The sequence below is a fragment of the Anabrus simplex genome, chromosome 1 (genome assembly GCF_040414725.1).
Source record: "Anabrus simplex isolate iqAnaSimp1 chromosome 1, ASM4041472v1, whole genome shotgun sequence".
Lineage (NCBI taxonomy): Eukaryota > Metazoa > Arthropoda > Insecta > Orthoptera > Tettigoniidae > Anabrus > Anabrus simplex.
This window is the reverse complement of record NC_090265.1, coordinates 1767986349-1768006582: the sequence shown is the minus strand read 5'-3', so window position 1 is coordinate 1768006582 and position 20234 is coordinate 1767986349.

The following is a 20234-nucleotide window of genomic DNA, read 5'->3' as shown; positions in this document are numbered from 1 at the left end:
TAATTGCTACAACGTACATCTGTTTGATCTGCTTGCTGCACCCGACCGCCTACCCTCCTTCAAGAACTAACTGAACATGTCCTGGGTATCTAAGATGTGTCCATCCAACATTCTATGTCTTCTTCTGATCAAATTTCATCAAGCCGATCTCCTCTCACTAATTCGATTCAGTATCTCTTGATTCCTGAGTCGATCTACTCATCTCACCTTCAGCATTCCTCTGTACCGCCACATTTCATAAGCTTCTCTTCTCTTTATTTCTGAGCTGCTTAACATCCGTGTTTCACTCCCATACTGTGCCACGCTCCATACGAAAGTCATCACATACGCCTACATCTTTCTAATTCCTATATCAAACGAAGCGAACAAATGCATTTTCTTAAGAAAGGACTTCCTTGATTGTGCCAGTATGCATTTTATGTCCTGCTTGCTTCTGTCATCGTGTGTTATTCTACTACCCAAATAACAATAGTCTTCTACTGTAATGCTTATCAATCAATCAGTCAATACTGATCTGCATTTTATGAAGATAAAGTTGGAATTCAAGAGGACAAATTGGGGCAAATATTCTTTTATAGGAAGGGGAGTTAGGGATTGGAATAACTTTCCAAGGGAGATGTTCAATAAGTTTCCAATTTCATTGCAATCATTTAAGAAAAGGCTAGGAAAACGACAGATAGGGAATCTGCCACCTGGGCGACTGCCCTAAATGCAGATCAGTAGTGATTGATTGATTGATTGATTGATTGATTGATTGATTGATTGATTGATTGATATATTGATTGATTGATTGGATTGATTGATTGATTGATTGATTGATTGATTGATTGATTGATTGATTGATTGATTGATTGATTGATTGATTGATTGATTGATTGATTGATTGATTGATAACCATGTGCAGAGACTGTACCCTTTATTTACATCCCATTTATGTGATTACCCCAATGAAGATATTTCCTTATGTTAACACCTAGGACTTACGGTGATTCCCATAATGAATTTTCACCCCCATCAACTCAGTAATTAAAACTGAGAGGAATTTTCCTATTTGTGAAACTCACAACCTGGCTTAAGACTTCGGATAGGAAATAGGAGCCTAGCACAAGCAAGTGGAAGCAGTGTCGGGCTCTGCTAGACGACCGGTGTTCTCTCGGCCGTGCTCTCAAAGTTAAAGCTGTTGGGGCCCCCTTTTAGTTGCCTTTTACCATTGACAGGGGATTCCGCCCGCACCCAGAGGTGGTTAACTGTATACCGGTATTTGATAGAAAAGAGAAGTGAAGTGCAAAGTAAGGTAAGAATGGGGATAACTTCTACCCAGAGATGTAGATCTTGATACTCTCCAGGGTTGTGTGTCAGACTGCAAACTAGTTTCTTGATCAGCCTGTCGATCTGAGACACACGTGCGTCTCGTATTCAGGCACGGAGTTTTAATACAACTTGACGGATATGGGAGGTGCGCAAAATCTTAACCTGTCCTAATAAGGGCCATTTAAATACCCGTTGTTACCCGTACTGTCACCTGTAGTAGCTGGTGGGCTACACATTTCTTGGAATGTGGAACGTCGGTTATGAGTATACCTCGGATTTGTAGGTGGTAAAATGTTAGAATGCAAAGCAATTTGATTTATAGGAAGTGTCATGCAACCCGTTGTACCATAATGTAGGAAGAGTAGCATAAATTCAAGGAGTTCTATAAGCTGTACCCCTAATACCTATGCAAATCTCATAGTATAACCGTTGTGCAGTGTAGGGTATACTCTTTGTTGGCTTAAGTAAGTTTGCATTCTAACCTGTCAGCACCTAATAATCCGGACTCTAAGTTATGAGATATCGTAGATGCACCTTTTGAAGGCACTCGGCTCGCAGCCCGTGTTTCCCGGCAGGTATGATTTACAGTAAGACCAATTCATGACAGAAAAAAAAACCGGGGGTTGTCCAGACCTAAACTTTCAGCCTGGTTCCAGATCAAGTTTCAGTGTGAAGAAAAGGAATTATATTAGATTTTGTGCATGAATAATTTGTAACCTTTTCACTGATGCAAGCCACTCTTGTGTTTCATCGTATTCCGGTACTCTACTACTTTGAGTCAGTGTAGAGGCGCGAGGAGAAATTGCGGAAATTACCCTCCGATGTAGAAGCTTTTCGACTTTTCTTAAATTGTTTCACTTTTTTTTTTTTTTTTTTTTTTACAATTTGTTTCATGTCGCACAGACACAGATAGGTCTTATGGCGACGATGGGAGAGGAAGGGATTAGGAGTGGGAAGGAATTGGCCGTGGCCGTAATTAAGGTACAGCCCGACCATTTGCCTGGTGTGAAAATGGGAAACCACGGAAAACCATCTTCAGGTCTGCCGACAGTGGAGTTCGAACCCACTATCTCCCGAATACTGGATACTGGCCACACTTAAGCAACTGCAACTATCGAGCTCAGTTCAATTATTTCAAAAAACTTGGAAATTCATCGAAAATTTCCTTTAAAAGAAAAAGAACGGATTCATTGTTGATAATTCGCCGTGGAATTGGCGTTTTCTAAAACGTATATCCGTATTAATTCCAACGTGCCAGCCCCGGGTTCGATTCCCGCCCAGGTCAGGGACTTTTACCTGGATCTGAGGGCTGGTTCGAGGTCCACTCGGCCTACGCAATTAGAATTGAGGAGCTGCCTGACGGTAAGATGTCGGCCCCAGTCTAGAGAATAACGGCTGTGAGGATTCGTCGTGCTGACCACACGACACCTCATAATTTGCACGCCTTCGGGCTGAGTAGCGGTCGCTTGGTAGGCCAAGGCTCTTCGTGACTGTTGCGCTGTGGGGTTTGGATTAATTTTAATGTAGACTTACGCTCCTCGACAACGGGTAGATGGAAATAAAAAAAAATTAGCCTCTTTTAGTTTAGAACGCGGATATCTCCGAGAATATTTATCACGATTATTTTTAATGTCTCAATAAATTGACCGATAGAGGAGGCTACCCGTTGCAAAAAAAAAAAAAAAAAAAAAAAAAAAAAAAAAACTTTGAAAATCTGAAACGTACTTTTCGTGAAATAGGGCTTCAAACAAGACAAAATTTGTGCATTTGTGCTAAGTATGTGACGTTAGAGGCATACTCTGTTATAAGATGGCGCTGTGTTGACTCGCTCGCTCCAGATTCAATAATGGAAAATAAAATTTTGATTAGGATTCGCCAAAAACGTGTAAAAGAAATTAAATCTACTAAACCCTCAAAACTTTGCGTCCATTCCAATTGTGACAGTCTACCGCCATTTTTCATTTCTTTTTATTTTTTTTTTAAATTACGCGAATGAATAAGAAGTAAGGTGTGTGTTACATTCATGTTTAACAACGTGTGAAGTTTCAAAATTGATATCTCCCATTAACAGGCACTACATTCTTAACGAAATTAATTTCTGTAATGCGTTCGTTCACGCCCTCTTGGGTCATCCATCAGCTCCCAACCTCACCCTAAGAACGTCAGTACTCATGGGAGCGCGAGGAGTTCCTTACTATAATGGAGCGGCATTTTTCTGGGCGTGGGGGAAGTATCATCTTTATAGTTTCACTTACAAAACATACGCCCACAGAAGATCAGTTCCTTCAAACACAAGTGCACAATTGTACGATTTGAATGAGTTATACCGGCTGACTCAAAATGTCGTGTAGAAATTGAAGAAGCCCCATAGATAAGTCGAAATATAATTTTCGAGGTCGTGGATGACAAGCTCCATTTAGGAATCTTGGCTGCCTTGTTAAGGCGAAGCTGATACTGAGGCTTACATAAATGTGGACTCTGACGTTATAGTGGCCGACCCTCCTACAGATACCGTCAACACTCTCCAAGAAGAAGAAGAAGAAGAAGAAGAGTTGGAGCTGCTGTCCCCTGTACCGTCAGCAGACCAGCCGTAAAGTGCAGTGGCTATTCTTCGATTGTACATACAGAGTCAGTTAAATATAAATGGCAGCGTTTTCACAGCAATAACTGTTGTTGAAATGTATATGGAAGAAAAATAATGTTAACAGTAAAAAACAGAAGAGGCTAACGGATTTTCCAAAGGTTTTAACGGAGGTATGTTTCTTTTTCACTACTACATGTACTGTATCCTGTCTTCTAAAAAGGTATTATAATAAGGGTTATAATTAAGGTGATGCCGTAAAATGAGGTTGTTAGTATATTTTTAAAAATAGTTAAAAATAATATATTCAGTATACAGTACCGGTCAAAAGTTTAGGACCACATAAAGGAATCACGAAATGTCATCTAGAACCTAAAATTTTGCCACTAGACCTCTGTAATTTTTTTTCTGAGCTCTCATATCTAACAGGATATATGCCGCCTGATTTCATTGAGTTAGTTTAAATACTGGGGAAGTTATAAAATTTTAACTCCTGGAACGTCGCACCAAAAGATCAAACGTTTTGGTAATATAATGTACTGTATACTCTAATTAGTTCAAGTATCACCACCAAGATTGTTTTGTAGACTTAGCAATAGATGGGGGCCATTTTAGTATAAATATCAAAATTCCGAAAATAGGCGGCACCGTTTTTTTGCGTGTTTTATTTTATTCGAACCAGGGTCAAATGGTTGATTTTTCTTTGCCTTTGTCGTGCATGGCCCAAGGTCTCAGGACGAGCTATCGGCGTCAAACTTATCTGCCGTGATAGCTTCATTTGCACCCTGTGGATGGTATCCAAGAACACATTCCTGATGACGATAGCTCATACTGAGACCTATGACAAGAGCAAGGAAAAATTGACCATTCTAGAGCTGATTTGAAACAAAAAATAAACGCAGAAAAATCTGTGCCGCACTTTTTTGGAATTTTTCTATTGATACCAAAATGACCCCCAACTATTGCGAAGTCTATAAAAGAATCTTGGTGGTGATACTTGAAACCAGTTAAAGTATGTAGTATATACTATTTCCAAAAATGTTGATTTTCTGATGTGTCCTTCCAACAGTTAAAAATGTATAACTTATACAATAGTTGGCGTAAATCACTGAAATCAAGCGACGTATATCATATTAGATGCGAGAGGTCAGGAAGAAAAATACAGAGGTCTAGTAGCATAATTTTAGGTATTAGATGGAACTTCCTGATATTTTAATTTGGTCCTTAACTTTTGACCGGTACTGTAAGCCCGTAAATACACATGATTCAATTATGTGTCATATAAGCTCAGAAACGGTTTTCTGTATATCTCGAAATTATAACTCGAAATAAAATTTAGCTCCCGAATTGATTCCAGATGTCGAGATTCCACTGTGTTAATAAGAAAAGAGAAGATCTGTTAGACCGTCAATGGTAATGCAGCATATTCAATCGGAGTCCACTGTGATGATTGTGGAGGTCGTATTTAAAAAATATATATTACTGTATTCAGGACGGCCAACAGTGGGGTTCGAATCCGCTATCTCCCGAATGCAAGCTCACAGCTGCGCGCCCCTGACCGCACGGCCAACTCACTCGATCATGAATATAGATAACTTCATATATTTTGTCCCTGGTTGATACGGGCCACAAATGACCTTTCGTTACATAATATTTGGAACTTACACAGAAATGGCCAAATTTCTCTCCGGTTGTTAAGGATAGAGTCGCGGTCCCTGAGTTGCAGACCGAGCTCGTCTCTACACTTGTTTAGTTGGCATGCGAGGCTTGTGTAATGAAATTCCTTGTTGTGATTAAAACATTAAATAAGGAAACTGTTCTTAAGTCGTGGTCCAGGTACCGGAGCCGTGTGTGAGAGACGGTTTTATTGGAATTCCGATGAAGACGGGATGCCCGGGGGAAGAGCCGGCCACTTCTGTACCTCCACACATCGCTCTCATCGTATAGCAAGAGCGTTCTGTTGGTTTGGTTCCCAGAAGAGAATGTAAGCTAACAGGAGATTATCCGACAGCCTGACAAACTGCCGTGTATTTATTATTATTATTATTATTATTATTATTATTATTATTATTATTATTATTATTATTTATTAGAGAATTTTCCCTATATTAGAAGCAAATCACTCAATCATTTCTTCTTGTTTTTATAAAAGGTTTTCATTCTTTCCTAGAAAGTGTTTGGGATCCTCACCAAGAATACCTAATAAAAGAACTAGATGGTGTGCAGAGGAAAGCAGCAAGGTTTGTAACAGGGGATTTCAGGAGAAAGGGTAGTGTATCAGAAATGTTAAAGGAACTTGGGTGGGAAACTTTAAGTAAGAGAAGGGAGAAAAGTAGACTTATAGGATTATATAGAGCCTATACAGGAGAAGAAGCATGGAGAGATATCCGTGAGAGGCTTCAGTTGGAAAATAATTATATTGGTAGAACTGACCACAAGTACAAACTTAGAAGGAATTTTAGCAGAAGCGATTGGGGTAAATTTTCTTTCATTGGGAAGGGCGTGAAGGAGTGGAACAGTTTACCAGGGGTAGTGTTTGATCCTTTTCCAAAATCTGTACAGATATTCAAGAAGAGAATAAACAACAACAGAGATAATAAATTAAATGTTAGAGGGCATTCGACCAGTGCAGGATATTGTAAATAAAAAAATGTGTGTGATTAAATTAATTCCATCCCCTGGTCTAAGGAGTTTGGACAGCCAAAGTAGGGGACTGCCTGTAGGGGTGAAGTACAGTGGGGACTTCGAGGGCCCTGGGACCGCTACGGTAGCTGTGAAGGCCCTTCAGGAACTCTGAAAAGTGGTGGCAAAAGGGGCTCTGGTTAAGACGCAGCAGGTCGTTATGCTACTTAGGTTCCAAAATGTGTAAAATATAAATATGTAAATAAATTCAATGTTAATTTTAATCTTATACCAGTTGTATAGTATTATTAGAATTTCACATACCGTACTGTATATGAGTTGACTATGTTTGTAAGATATTATAAGTAGAATTTTGTAAACAATATAAATTTATTAAGGATGATGTGTGTGTTTAATAGAAAAAATTATTAGCGTAAATTGTATAATATTGTATTCTAGGAAAATTTTCTTTGTCTCCTGTTAATTTAAAATTTAGTGCTTGTCAATAATGTATTTTAGTGTACCATTTGCCACCGAGGTAGACACCTCATTTGCAAATAAAGAGATTTTTATTTTGAAAGCCTTTTTACGTTCTTCCGACCACTGTGGTCTGTATTGCTTTTGTTTTGGTTGCTCTGATGTAACTTCCCAGTGTTTACTGCGTGTCTAAAGATGTCTCTTTCTAGAATATCTGTTGAACTTATGTTTGCGTTTTTGAAGTCCTTTCGAAGTTCGTTAAGCGAGAGTGTTGAGTTCTTAAGCGAGGTTACGTAATCTGTTATCCTTTTTGTCACTCGATTTTCTGGTAACCTACTGAGATGACTGAAGAATGTCATTTGTCTTTTCCTAATGTCAGTTTCGATGTTGTTTTGTTTGATTGTAATCTGCAACCTTCTTGGGTGTATCTTGCTCCTAAGATTTTCCTAATAATCTTCCTCTCTTCTTTTTTGATTTCTTCGAGTTCTTGTTTTCTGTTAAGTGACAATGTTTCACTTGCGTAAAGGACTGTTGGTTTTATGACTGTGTTGTAATGCCGAATTTTTGTATGTATGTATTATTATTATTATTAGCCCGCCTGGTGGCCATGATCGTTAAGGCGCTGAAGTCTAAAACGGTCTAACACCGAGGTTAGCCGGTTCGAGTCCCGTTGGTCGAAAAAATTTTCACCATCAGAATGTTGGCCGGCAGGGTAGGGGAGGTGGTGGTATACAATTTCTAATCACTAGATTGCGTGCCAAAAGCCTGGATTAAATTCCAAACCTCTCCGCAGTGCTCATATGGAGTGAGGGCATATGACGCTGTTGATGGTGATTCGTCCGTCGGATGGGGACGTTAAGCCTTGAGCAGACCCCTTGGTGCTATTCGACAGGAGTAGGCTATGTGCCGGCACCGGGTTTCACCCTCTCCCTACTATCATATATCACGTCATTCATTTCATCTCTCATTAACTCCTCTGATGAGGTTGACGTCAGGAAGGGCATCCGGTCATAAAAACCGCCACGACAAATTCATCTCACCTCATACCCGACCCCGTAGGGAAACGGGACAAGGGCTGGACAAACATGTATTATTATTATTATTGGTAGTAGTAGTGAAAATGAAATGGCGTATGGCTTTTAGTGCCGGGAGTGTCCGAGGACAAGTTCGGATCGCCAGGTGCAGGTCTTTTGACTTGACTCCCGTAGGCGACCTGCGCGTCGGGATGAGGATGAAATGATGATGAAGACAACACATACACTCTGCCCCCGTGCCAGCGAAATTAACCAATGCTGGTTAAAATTCCTGACACTGCCGGGAATCGAACCCGGGACCCCTGTGACCAAAGGCCAGCACGCTAACCATTTAGCCATGGAGCCGGACAGTAGTAGTAGTTCAGTCCCCCGTGGGTTATATTTACACAACATTCTTGACTGTTGGTGTTTTTTCCGTTTACGCCAATACTCCTTCATTCTCAGGCTCGCTTTTGCTCGTTCTCCTTCTTGTTCTCCTGGGTTTCTCTAAGAGCAGATCCGTCACCTCCGCAAATTTTCCTTCTGAATACTGTTCTGTTTGTAATATCTTCCTCCTCAGTGCCACATTTTTTAAGATCCTGATGAACTTCTTTCAGCCATCGTACCTGGGTCTTTCTTCTTTCCTGGAAGATGAGGAACTTATTTGCTAGGCGTTCCGGACCCGTTCTCCTCAGGTGCCCATAGAAAGTCGCCTTTTTGTTATCGAGGTTAAAATGTTCTCGACCGAGCTCGATAGCTGCAGTCGCTTAAGTGCGGCCAGTATCCAGTATTCGGGAGATAGTGGGTTCGAGCCCCACCGTCGGCAGCCCTGAAGATGGTTTTCCGTGGTTTCCCATTTTCACACCAGGCAAATGCTGGGGCTGTACCTTAATTAAGGCCACGGCCGCTTCCTTCCCACTTCCAGCCCTCTACCGTCCCATCGTCGCCATAAGACCTATCTGTGTCGGTGCGACGTAAAACAAATAGCAATAAAAAAAAATGTTCTCGCATTTTTCATACACCTCTTGATTTGATCTCAAACGGCAGTTAAACTCCTTTCCTGTTGCTTTCTTGTGTCCCAGAATTTTCCTCAGAAATTTACGCTGTTTATTTTCTATTTCCGTAACCCCTTTCTGGCAATTGTCCCTGCTGCATAGAGGCATTCCGATTTCACCACGATTATTATTTCTTTTTTTAAAGTCCATTCTGACTGGTAACGGCTTTAACGAGCGCCAGGCTGTCGGAATTGTGTCCCAAGGGAACTCTTTAACATGACGGAAGCCAACAATAGGAAATAACTGAAACAGGGATTCAAACAGGGGTCAGGCAGGGAGATGGACTATCTCTCATCCTGTTCAATTGTGTTCTTGACAAAGTGATTAGAGAGTGGCGCCGCAAAATGCAAGGAATAGGAGATATGCGAATGGGATCCAAGAACAAAGGAATTGGAGTTGACTGTTAGCCTTTGCGGATGACATTTTCGTTCTGAGTTAATAGAGGAGGCACGGAACAAAATTGCCCAACTCCAGGAAGAAGCAAGTAAAGCACGCTTACGGATCTCCCTCGAGAAGACAATACATGAGCAACATTTGCGCAGGAGACGTACATCCTAACGGATGCATCAGATATTAAATCACACTCAATATTTGAAAATACACTGACTGACAGAGCAAATGCAACACCAAGAAGGAGTGGTCAGAACTTTATGCCAATTGCAGGGTAGACTGACGTCACTGAGGTATGCTCATGATGTGAAATGCGCCGCTGTGCTGCGCACGTAGCGAACGATAAATGGGACACGGCGTTGGCGAATGGCCCACTTCGTACCGTGATTTCTCAGCCGACAGTCATTGTAGAACGTGTTGTCGTGTGCCACAGGACACGTGTATAGCTAAGAATGCCAGGCCGCCGTCAACGGAGGCATTTCCAGCAGACAGACGACTTTACGAGGGGTATGGTGATCGGGCTGAGAAGGGCAGGTTGGTCGCTTCGTCAAATCGCAGCCGATACCCATAGGGATGTGTCCACGGTGCAGCGCCTGTGGCGAAGATGGTTGGCGCAGGGACATGTGGAACGTGCGAGGGGTCCAGGCGCAGCCCGAGTGACGTCAGCACGCGAGGATCGGCGCATCCGCCGCCAAGCGGTGCAGCCCCGCACGCCACGTCAACCGCCATTCTTCAGTATGTGCAAGACACCCTGGCTGTTCCAATATCGACCAGAACAATTTCCCGTCGATTGGTTGAAGGAGGCCTGCACTCCCGGCGTCCGCTCAGAAGACTACCATTGACTCCACAGCATAGACGTGCACGCCTGGCATGGTGCCGGGCTAGAGCGACTTGGATGAGGGAATGGAGGAACGTCGTGTTCTCCGATGAGTCACGCTTCTGTTCTGTCAGTGATAGTCACCGCGTCGGCGTCGCGTGGCGTCGGCGTGGAGAAAGGTCAAATCCGGCAGTAACTGTGGAGCTCCCTACCGCTAGACAACGCGGCATCATGGTTTGGGGCGCTATTGCGTATGATTCCACGTCACCTCTAGTGCGTATTCAAGGCACGTTAAATGCCCACCGCTACGTGCAGCATATGCTGCGGCCGGTGGCACTCCCGTACCTTCAGGGGCTGCGCAATGCTCTGTTTCAGCATGATAATGCCCGCCCACACACTGCTCGCATCTCCCAACAGGCTCTACGAGGTGTACAGATGCTTCCGTGGCCAGCGTACTCTCCGGATCTCTCACCAATCGAACACGTGTGGGATCTCATTGGACGCCGTTTGCAAACTCTGCCCCAGCCTCGTACGGACGACCAACTGTGGCAAATGGTTGACAGAGAATGGAGAACCATCCCTCAGGACACCATCCGCACTCTTATTGACTCTGTACCTCGACGTGTTTCTGCGTGCATCGCCGCTCGCGGTGGTCCTACATCCTACTGAGTCGATGCCGTGCGCATTGTGTAACCTGCATATCGGTTTGAAATAAACATCAATTATTCGTCCGTGCCGTCTCTGTTTTTTCCCCAACTTTCATCCCGTTCGAACCACTCTTTCTTGGTGTTGCATTTGCTCTGTCAGTCAGTGTATTTGTTTATTTCTCTCCAAACGTATCTGAATGGTGACAAAGCAGCGCTTCACTAGGATAAATCGAATGTGACTTGATAGAATCAGATGATATTCTTTTAAGAACGTAATATGTCAATTTTTGTTTAATAATGTGTTTTTTACAGGTATGTTGTAGTGTAATGTATATATTTAACTTGTGTGTTACATTTGCTCACGATGGCAAGAAAATAACATTTTTATTTCTGTGTTATAAACCTTTCCCATGGACTTCTGCCTCTATTCGCACTGTATTAACGCTTATCTGTTGTGGACAGAATTTGATTTCGTTCCGATGAATGATTACAGCAGCCTCGCAAGCAATCACGTGCTTGCCATCCAGCTGAGGGCTGAGTGCTGAAGCCTCACGGGGTGATAAGTGGAGAGTTGTGTGAGTCACTCAGTTCCACATTACGCACTTGAAGGTCCTTCCTAACGTGCGTTCTATTGTTTAAAAATATCCTTCAACTCAAGTGAATAATTATCGCGTCATGAACGATTCAGTTCAGTTTGACCCGTCAGCAGAACATCTTGAGATTCAATTCGTTCATTGGAGAACTCTGCGATACATTGGAGCTGTTTGTTTAATTGCTATGAGTGTTGGCAGCTCCAATGTTAGAAGGTCGCAATTAATTTGGACTCAGTTTCTGTTTACTGGATATCACCTAAGTGATAACGAAAATGATTTTGAGTCACTTCTGTTTGACTTCACAACTAGTTGTTGGCGGACCGGGCGAGTTGGCCGTGCGCGTAGAGGCGCGCGGCTGTGAGCTTGTATCCGGGAGATAGTAGGTTCGAATCCCACTATCGGCAGCCCTGAAGATGGTTTTCCGTGGTTTCCCATTTTCACACCAGGCAAATGCTGGGGCTGTACCTTAATTAAGGCCACTGCCGCTTCCTTCCAACTCCTAGGCCTTTCCTTTCCTATCCCATCGTCGCCGTAAGACCTATCTGTGTCGGTACGACGTAAAGCCGCTAGCAAAAAAAAAAAAAAAAGTTGTTGGCGGTGGTGGTGTCTTCTTTTTCTTCAGCCTGTGTCCCTCCTGCTGGCGGGGTCCGCTACATGCATTCGTCGACTCCATTTAGTTTTATCCAGGCCTTGTCAGGATGGAGATTGACACTTTCATATCTTCGTGAAGAGTATCGGCCCATCGCTGCCCTTTTAGTCTCCTAACAGCGACTTCTAAGATGTAATCCGTCTTCGCGTTAGTGTCGGCGTCTGCCTTTAGTACATATACAAAGCATCGTAGACGAACGACTCTCGCGCATTTTGTCTTGAATCGGTACAACGCCAAATCTCTCTCTCTGATAGATTCAATGGAGATGCGATCCAGTTTAGTGACGCCAGCTGTCCATCTCAGCGTCATAGTCTCCACGACGCGCAGTCGACGCTGTCTCCGACGTAGTCGGCCAGCATTCGCAACCAGTGTTGCCAGTCCATAAATATTTTCTCCGCTAAAGTTTAGTTGAAAATCCGCTAAATTTTGAAATGAAGCAAAAGAGCATATACCAGCTGTTGTAATAAAAGAGATTAACTCAAGACTCACCAGTATCAGAACAGGAGTTCTCCTCCGCTCTGAACCAGATGTGCTGAGTTGAAGTCCTATGGTTTCATATGAAGCCACATGGTACTATTCTTTTTCAAAGAATATGCTGGCAGTTCACAGCAGCAAAGACCATACGGAAATTTTCAAATCTATTTCGAAAGTTATTTTCACATTCATTAGTGTTTTCATTGTTTCTGAAAAGGGCGGAAAGAATTCGTGTCGAACAATTTCGCGTTTAACAATGATGTGTAATGATTTATTAGAAAATAATTTGAACTTGTTCGGTTTTGAAACCGGAGCTGTCCAGTTTGAAACTCATGTGTTGGACTTGTCCGGTTTTAAAACTAGACGCGTCAATTGTCACTGCAACCGTATGGTAGTAAGGGAGAACTGTGATTATAAGTCTATCACTTACCCGTACATTTGGATACCTCGTCTGGCTTTAACACTACGTATTTCCTGGGGTAATTTCCGGTTTACCAGGCGAGTTGGCCGTGCTTTAGAGGCGCGCAGCTGTGAGCTTGCATCCGGGAGATAGAGGGTTCGAGCCTCACTGTCTACATCCCTGAAGATCTTTTCCCGTGGGTTCCTACAGTGTCACACCAGGAAAATGCGGGGGCTGTACCTTAATTAAGGCCACGGCCGCTCTCCTCCAACTCCTAGCCCTTTCCTATCCCATCGTCATCAGTATCTGTGTCGGTGCGACGTGAAACAAATTGAAAGAAGAAAGAACTCTTCGGATTTTGTTTGACTTCTTCTACTTGAATCCTAGAATGCGAAGATTTTTAATTTTTACGGAGTTCGCTAATATTTCCTGGTCTTTAATTTTGCATGAATGCTCTTCAAAAATGACCAGGATTCACCTGCCTGGATAATTTTCAGTTCATTCTTGATTCACCAGTACCTTCGGCCACTTGTTTCAATGTGGATTTAAGTGTCAATGGAGCAATAAACATAGTCTCTTCTTTCATAAATGGCTACACATTCACACTTCAGGGGTTTGAGTATGAATAAATTTGTCCTGTAACCTGCTTTGTACTGGCGGCATCTTCAAATAATAACAATTAACACCGCATTTAGAAATGCTTGAAAAATCTTTGGAATGAGCTACCGTCACCGAACTTGTGCTTCTCACGTAGTACAGGCTTGGCTCAACAGATCGCAGGGGTTGATACATGGTACAGATCAAGAACTATAGCTGACTGGTATCTTATCTTTGAGGTTACAGTCACCGTCCGAACTGGGCAGTGACGTGAACAATGCAGGAAAATGACCCTGTGATACTTTCATCTTGACGGAAATGTAGTAGTCATAATACCTGCTGTAGTTTAGTGAACTGTGTGGCCTTTATACTTTTATATGTTTACAAAATGTTAAAATAATAATAATAATAATAATAATAATAATAATAATAATAATAATAATAATGCTTTTACGTCGCACTAAGTACTTCTGAGACGCCAAGGTGCCGGAATTTAGTCCCGCAGGAGTTCTTTTACGTGCCAGTAAATCTACCGTCACGAGGCTGACGTTATTTGAACACTTTCAAATACCACCGGACTAAGCCAAGATCAAAACTGCCAAACTGGGGTCAGGAGGCCAGCGTTTCAATCGTCTGAGCCACTCAGCCCCGAATTAAAAACAATTATAACTCATAAACTTGATTGGATATTTCAACGGTTCTTTTTTGTAAGTTATATATCAACACAAATAAGCCAAAATGTATCTTCAGACGAATATTGGTACCATTAATTTTCGCTGATAGTAACATTTTTGCTAGGTACCGTACTGTACCTCTTGTATGAAAGACATCATTCCAGTGAGGTCGTGTCTGAATTTTTACGGCCTCTCACGAAGTATTTTAGAGCTGCTGCCAGCAGTTTCCTAGGTGTTCCGGGTTGAGGGCAGATATTTCTTCGTAACTCAAACCTGTATGGTTTTCCCGCAAATACTCGGGTGGCTTATTGCAGTGCTTTGCCACTGGACGATGGGGTCGCCACATCAAAACGCCAAACAACAGCAAAGAATAACAACAGGCATCACTTATGACCGGAGGATGACAAGTGAAAAATCTATCTGTTGCACTGTGTGGTTGCGAACTGTGTTGCCAACTCGGCGGATTTTCCGCCAAAATTGGCGGATTTTTAAATGGAACAGCGGATAAATTTTCCATTTAGCGAACAGCGGATTTTCAAACTTCTTTCAGCGATTTTCAGCGGTAACAAGATCACCTTTCACCACCAGGAGAAAAAAATAATATAGAACTTACTACGGCATAACAGTCTACTTATTCCCGTTGTATTGGACTGATGCTACATACTGCCAGTCGTTTTCTAGACCATCTCTGGTCGACAGTAATTGTTACAATCGTTACTCTACTCTTGATGAGCGGGTAGTGTAGTGTTTCTTATTGACATTATGTTCTTTTCCGCGCTTTCTCAAAAAAAAAAAAAAATGGATTGATGGACATCTCCAGTTTTGAAACAAGGTGCCTTCCTGCAGGGTCAGTTTAAACCTGTTTCGAAATAAACCAAACCAAACCAAACCCCATGACGCAACAGCCACGAAGGGCCATGGCCTACGAAGCGTCTGCTGCTCAGCCCGAAGGCCTGCAGATTATGAAATGTCGCGTGGTCAGCACGACGAATCCTCTCGATTGTTATTCTTGGCTTTCTAGACCGGGTCCGCCATCTCACCGTCAGGTAACTCCTCAGTTATAATCACGAAGGCTGACACCAGCCCCCTTATCCAGGTAAAATTCCCTGACCTGCCCGGGAATCGAATCTGGGGCCTGCGGGTACGCTACCCCTACACCGCGGGACCGAATGTCTTGAAATAGAACTGAATTGTTATTGGCGGGGCTGTTTTCTACCGAATGCCTACGTATGATCTAAATCTGGCCAGAAACCAACATGCACTTCGTATTCGGGAGATAGTAGGTTCGAACCCCACTGTCGGCAGCCCTGAAAATGGTTTTCCGTGGTTTCCCATTTTCACACCAGGCAAATGCTGGGGCTGTACCTTAATTGAGGCCACGGCCGCTTCCTTCCCACTCCTAGCCCTTTCCTGTCCCATCGTCGCCGTAAGACCTATCTGTGTCGGTGCGACGTAAAGCAAGTGGCAAAAAAAAAAAAAAAAAAAAAACATGCACTTCACAAAATTATGAATGGCTCCGGAATAGAGAAGTGCCTCTTTACAAATAGCGCTCCTTTCCACAACGCTTGCACCCTTCCTTTCCTCGCCGTGGAATTCCCCTGCTGCGCCTGTGAGTGTTCCGTCTGTTTGATTGAGATGTGTGAGCCATTTGAATTCAAGGAGTGGGGACGGGTGGTTGGACAGCCCTACTCCTCCTCGCGCCACCGTAATTGCGATTGAGGTCGGCCCACGGCACGCTCGAGTGCGTGCGTGATGCGTGAGAACGTGCGTGAGTCTCGCTCTGCCCGCGGCACACTCCCAGTCGCAATCTTATCTTCTTTGTTTTTATAGAGACGACGCAGGTTCGATGGCACTTGATCAAGTACTGAAGATCTCAGTCGTCAGCCGTCTTATAGAAACATAGCTAGTCTTGGATTGCCCAGTACATCCTCGGAATGAAAATCCTCATCCTGTGTCCAGGCATTCGACCGGGTCAGGAATGGAATGAATGAAGACGTCGGCTATCTGCGAGGATAGTAATTCTGCCGGCTGCCAAAGCCTGTCTCACTCCTCTGGGGCAATGACTGACAGATGGAATGAAATGATATTGGAGAGATATTATTATTATTATTATTATTATTATTATTATTATTATTATTATTATTCAAAAATGGCTTTCTGATTGTAAGATCTGCGGCCGTGAAAGCCATTTTTGATAATCTAACTCCATGGGGAGTAACAATTTTTGGAAACGGAGAATTCACTTCTCCTTCAGCAGGTTAGCAATCCCTATTTGCTAACACGCCGAGACCATGCTCTCTGCCCTGCACGCCACAAAGTCCACATAACAATGTATAATACACCCTTTGTCGAAACTAACAGACTAACGTATCTAGGAATTAAATTTCAAAATAACCTGCAATGGAACCATCACCTAGATGACATCCACAGGAAAGCTATAAACCGTTTTCGAGCCAAGCAAGAGTCACCACGAAACAACAAATTTACCTTTAAAAATGTGTAAAATATATAACTTGTGCTTGCTATGTAATTATTGTAAATTAATACATATGTAGTGAATACGATCAGCAAGAAGGACTTAAAGACTCTAACCAAAGAAGAAGCTCAAGGAAACAATTATCAAATGTAAATATATGTAAATACAAATGTACAAAGAAAGAATTCAATAAACGGGGTCTAGCGGGGGAAGACTATGGGGGGGGGGGGGGGTGCGGGTCCTCTCCGTGGGTTGGTTCCCCTTGGTGGTCCGGCGATCTCTGCGCCAAATCAACAATAAATAATGACGTATGTACAACACATACAACCACGTTTAAAGCCAAAGTATCAATAAATCAAAAATCAAAGGCCAAAGAGCTACTAGTTTAGCTGACGGCCCGCCTGTCAAAGGACAGGAATGAAATAACCTCAGCAGCAGCAGCTTGGTCGTCCTGGAGGGGCGTGCCAGTCCAGATGATGAGCCCAAATGCCACGTCTGGGCGAAACTCTGCAAAATGCACACGGCCTAACCACCCAAAAGCTGGTTCTATTATTATTATTATTATTATTATTATTATTATTAACAAATACATCGCAATTGGGAAATATCCCGGTGGGAATGGTCACTGACAGTAGAGTGATAATAAGGTGGAGTTAAAACATGATTAAACAAGAACGAAACTGGAACAACAAAAGTTCAACAAGTAATTCCATAGAAATAAAGTATTACAAGAAATACTACAAGTTTAACATTCTAAATGCAACATCATAATGTACGAATTCGCACACAACTTAAATATTTCCAATGCTGAACACTACGACTTACAATACTATGTCTGTATGTTAGGTCATCAGCCCAGAGGCTGGTTGGATCCTCAAATAGCACCACCAAAAGGTTATGCGGTTATAAGGAAACCGCAAAAACCAATGGCAGCACCAAAATGAGGCGTACTAGGCAAGACGAGGAGTGAGGTAGTTTGCCATTGCTTTCCTCGCTGGGTCAGAAAGTGCTATCGCAGCACGACTGACCCTATAAGCAACACCTTTCATAACACCCAGATGCACTAGTCGTGCTCTGAATGTCATTATTCAGCACCACCCATACCCCAGCAGCTTCCAGATTGTCACAGCCATAGATGAGACTGGGACTTCGGTGGAAGCTACACTTTACTCTGGCCTGTGCCAAGAGATGGATACAAAAAGTACTGTATCCATCAAGAAATGGCAGCAGACAATTACAATACTATAGGTTGAGCTTATTACTAGCTTAACATTCCAAGTGATAATGATAATGATGATAATCCACAGCCTATTTCCAGTCAGTCGACCGGGTCAGGAATGGAATTAATGAAGTCCCATCTTGCGGCGAGGATAGGAATAGTGCCGGCTGCCTAAGCCTGTCGCACTCCTCTGAGGCAATAATTAATGAATGACAGATGAAATGAAATGATAATGGAGTGTGCTGCTGGAATGAATTATGACAGGGAAAACCGGAGTACCCGGAGAAAAACCTGTCCCGCCTCCGCTTTGTCCAGCACACATCTCACATGGAGTGACCGGGATTTGAACCACGGAACCCAGCGGTGAGAGGCCGGCGCGCTGCCGCCTGAGCCACGGAGGCTACTTCCAAGTGATAATAAAGTAACAAAAACAACTGTACAGGTATGGTGAGAAAATGTCTGTTTGGGCACCCCCGAGGGGGTGTTCAGTTGGTACCAGTACCGGTGCGCTATTGCGCTCCTCACCTGGTCTGTTCGGAAAAACAGGTGTAAGAATAATAATTTTATAATGGGTGATAATAATAATAATAATAATAATAATAATAATAATAATAATAATAATAATAACACAGATTCCTCTGCAGAAAAGAAAAAACACCCTTGGTGGAACGCAGACTGTGAACAAGCCATCCAATCCCGGCAGAATGCATACAATAAGTGGAACAGCAAAAAGACCGATAAGAAACACAAAATGTTTTTGGCAGTCAGGAAAGAGGCAGCGAAATTAATCCGACAGACCAAAAGGAAATTCGAGAAAGATCAACTACTGGAAATTGAAAAGGACTTCGAAAAAAACCACACACGAAATTTCTACAAGAACTTCAAAACAAAGCTAACAGGTTACCAGCCACAAAACCTTTGCTTTAAGAAAGTAAATGGGCAATTTGCACTGAACAATCAAGAAAACTGCACTGAACTTGCAAGGTATTATGAAGAACTGCTTACTGTAACTGCCCAGAGCCAACACAACCTGACTTCACAAACCCAAATTCAGTACCACCGGATGAAGAAGAAATTACCAGACAGATAAAACGACTTAAAATGAATAAAGCTGCAGGTGAGGATGGGATCATAGCAGAAATTCTCAAATCAGCAGGCCCAAATACTATAAAAGAATTCACCGGTATCATCCAAGAGATTTAGGAAACAGAACAAATTCCAGAAGATTGGAAAAGTGCACTAATTCATCCTTTACATAAGAAAGGAGACAGAACAGACGTAAATAACTACAGAGGAATCTCATTGGTATCTGTTGCCTACAAAATTTTATCTCAGTGCCTTCTCGATAGAGCCCAACAGCAACTAGAACCAAAAATTGGAGAATATCAAGCAGGTTTCAGACCAGGCCGTTCATGTCCAGAGCAAATTTTGAACCTGAAGTTAATCCTAAGGCATCAGAGAATTTGTAGCAAAAATGTAGTTTGTACTTTTGTTGATTTCAAAAAGGCCTATGATTCAGTTGATCGTCAATCATTGTTTCAGATATTAAAAGAGCAGGGTCTAGACCGGAAAACACTCGCAATTGTAAAAGAGACATTGACAGACACAAAATCTAAGGTTAAATTCATGGGGGAAATCTCAGACCCTTTTCCGATCAAAACAGGAGTAAGACAGGGAGATGGGCTCTCTCCACTACTCTTCAACTGCGTCCTTGAAAAGGTAATACAGGAATGGCGCAAACAGAAGTCTGCCCTCAAGATTGACCAACCAATCACTCTTGGTAGGGGCAAATTAGCAGTAGACTGCCTGGCATTTGCGGACGATCTGGCAATCTTAACTCGTGACGTTTCAACAGCCATAAACCAGATCGAACTCCTGAAAGAAACAGCGGAAAAAGTCGGCCTCCAAGTATCATTTGAAAAAACTGAATACATGACCTGCAGCAAAGAAGCCCCTAAATTCATGGAGACAAAATATGGCAAAATAAAACGGGTCCAGCAATTCAAATATCTCGGTGAAATAATTCAGGAGAATGTAATGGAAACAAAAGCCAATGAAGTTAGATGCCAAAAAATGGAAACTGCGTATAGACTCACCCAAAATATCTATAACAAAAAGTCTCTCTCCAAGCATGCAAAACTAAGACACTATAATACAGTTATAAAACCAGAATGCCTCTATGGATCAGAGACACTAATTTTGAACAGGAAAACTGATCTAGAAAATATTCAGAAAAAGG